The sequence below is a fragment of the Coregonus clupeaformis genome, unplaced genomic scaffold (assembly GCF_020615455.1).
Source record: "Coregonus clupeaformis isolate EN_2021a unplaced genomic scaffold, ASM2061545v1 scaf1976, whole genome shotgun sequence".
In the NCBI taxonomy this organism is placed as follows: Eukaryota; Metazoa; Chordata; class Actinopteri; order Salmoniformes; family Salmonidae; genus Coregonus; species Coregonus clupeaformis.
In genome coordinates, this window is record NW_025535430.1 from 74,127 (window position 1) to 76,977 (window position 2,851).

Sequence of the window (2,851 nt, forward strand, 5' to 3'; positions counted from 1 at the left end):
TGAACTTATGCCCTCGCAGCCAATGGCTGAATTTATCATGAATGGCCCATTTCATGGCTAGAAATTCCAGCCGGTGAGCAGGATACTTGGATTGTGCATGATTAAGAGATTTACTAGCAAAAGCTATCGGCCTGGCTATGTCCTTCCCATCTTGCACTTGTGATATTACAGCTCCCAAACCACTAGTAGATGCATCCACGGAAAGTAGAAATGGCTGAGAAAAATCTGGATGAACCAGCAGTGCCTGGTCAACTAGTGCTGATTTCAAAGCTTCAAAAGCGAGTCAACATTCGGCAGTCCAGTCTGCAGCAGTGAGCCTGCGAGGGGGACCAGGCCTCTTTTACCCTTGCCTCTCCTAGGCTTCTTCTGACCTGTAGTTAGCTGAAACAATGGCCTAGAAACCATGGAACAATTCTCAATGTAGTGCTGATAGTATACTACCATACCAAGGAAATAACCTATTTTGATAGGAGACGGTGTGACACCATCAGCTTCCATTATCTCACTCTCAGTCACATTCAAAATGGTTTGAACTTTAGCAGGGTCAGTGGCTACACCCTCCTGAGAAATGATGTGGCCCAAAAACTTAACAGACCTCCTCAGAAACTTGCACTTAGACGGAGACAGTTTAAGGTTGTGCTCCTGCAACCGCTGAAAAACCATCTCAAGTCTCTGCAGACTCTCTTCCTCCGTCTTAGCAAAAACCATCAGATCATCCAAGTAACAAAGGAGACTTAGAACGTTTTGGTCACCAAAGATGGTCAGCATCATTCTCATAAAAGTAGCCGGGCTGTTGAAGTAACCGATTGTACTCGTGCAGACCTAAAGGGGAGGAAAAGGCAGTGTATTTCTTGTCCTCTTCATGCAGTGGCACGTTGTAATACCCTGACGTCAAATCCATTGTGCTGAAGAAGGCATTACCTCCCAGCGCGGCCAGTACATCAGCCTGATGAGGCAGGGGATGAGCATCCTTGTGTCATACTTCCCAATTAAGTTGACAAGTTTATCTTTCCAGAACTGTGAAACTGGACACTCCTCAACAGACAGGCCTTGAAGTCCAAGATTGCTCAGTGTACTGTTGCCATTAACTACACTGCCACCAACTGAACTCTTAGCTGTCAGACTGCCATGTGATCTGTCACATTGAGCCTTTGCCACATTCTGATAAGCTGCTTGCTGCTTGACATCATCAAAATCCTCCAAAGCAATGCAAGGGTACACATCCGCCACGTTAGCATTTCGTCTCAGGGTAACTGGCGATGTTGTTGGATTCACAATTTTCACAGGGAGCCATCCATCCCCCCACAGAGGCGTAACTACTCTCCCCACTAGTATGTGTCGATTCACACAACGACACATGCTGGGCTCGACAACAACAGTACTGCCCACAGAGAGTTTTGTCTTTAGGGGTAGGCGGCCCCACACCAGATGCTCACTCATTGGTTGGAGCGTTATTGCTCTCTTCAACTTGTGACGTCACGAGAGGCTACACAGCTTTCAGCGGGATTGCTCAAGTAGTGCAAGGAGACAAGGTTCAAACAAAACAAGGATTTTATTATAGGTCTTGGGAAACTAACGAAAGTATAACACAATACTGTTCTCTGGTGGCTCTTAAGGGTTAACAGTTCAGGGATGTCTCTTCCACATCCAAAATCATAACTCTCCCTCGCTCAAATAACTTTTCCCCAGTCTTACTGTCTTCCACGTTGCAGCTAGTGGCCAACCCAGCAAAACGTCCTTCCAAATGTCCCACACGTATTTCCACAGGTGCATATATCCAAAGGTGAGTATTTCCCAAAGGTAAGTATCTCCAAATCCTTATATTCCTCATGGAAGTGGACGTGCAGCACTCTTGTCCTCCAGAGAGCCCAGCTTGGAGACTGTGTCCCTTCCCTTCAACAAACCTTCAGCTCATCAGCTCCTGATTGGTTTCAGCTGCGTGGGAAGATTGGCCATAGAGGGGTGGAGTTCCCGACCATACCAGCAGATGGAGCCATAGCTGTCTGGGTTTGCAGCCACCTCAGGGGGATGTAACGTCCCTCCAGGACACAGCCTCTCGTGACATCACAAACTTAATGGTGCCCACTTTATCTGGGATGGAGTCTCCTCTCCATCTCTCCAGATTTGACATCACACTGGCTAGAGGAACCTGGTGTACCCGCCACCCGCCAGTAGCTGTCATTTGATTTGAACTGTCTAATCAGAGACTTCAACATATTAGTGCACACAATGAGTTCATCAACCTGCCCATCAACAATAAGCACTGGGACTACATAACTGAAGCAATAAAGCTGAATTTTTAAGTCACACATGCCCACTGGGCTAGTTTGCTTCCCACCACAACCCACCAGGATGATGTCTGAAGGAGCTAGAAAGTTCCCCTCTACCACTCCTGCCTCCCTCAACCGAGGTACAATATCTGCACGCAGAGTAGTAGCCATGGACCCACTATCTAACATCCCCTTCAGCTCAACTTTATCCTGTACTAGCACGGTGGTGTAAAACAAACTGTCATTCTGAGTAACTCTCATTGTGTTCTGAAAAATTACTGTGTTGTTCTTGGGTACTGACTCACAAAAGTAAGAATAAACAGATTGGATATCATCATCAGTGGAGGAAAAATAAGAATGCCCCACATTGCCCTCCTCAGAACGGAGGCTTTCTAGTTTTCCTGAGACCTGCCAGTCTGTCCACATCCAGGGCTCTGTCGCTGCCCAGCCTCACTACAGTCAAAGCTCATGTGGCCCGGAGAGAAGCACTTGAAGCACAGCTGGTGCATCTGACAGTGAGCTTTGGTCCAGTGATTAGTGCTTCCACAGACAGCGCACTCACGCTGACGTTTGTGGAACTG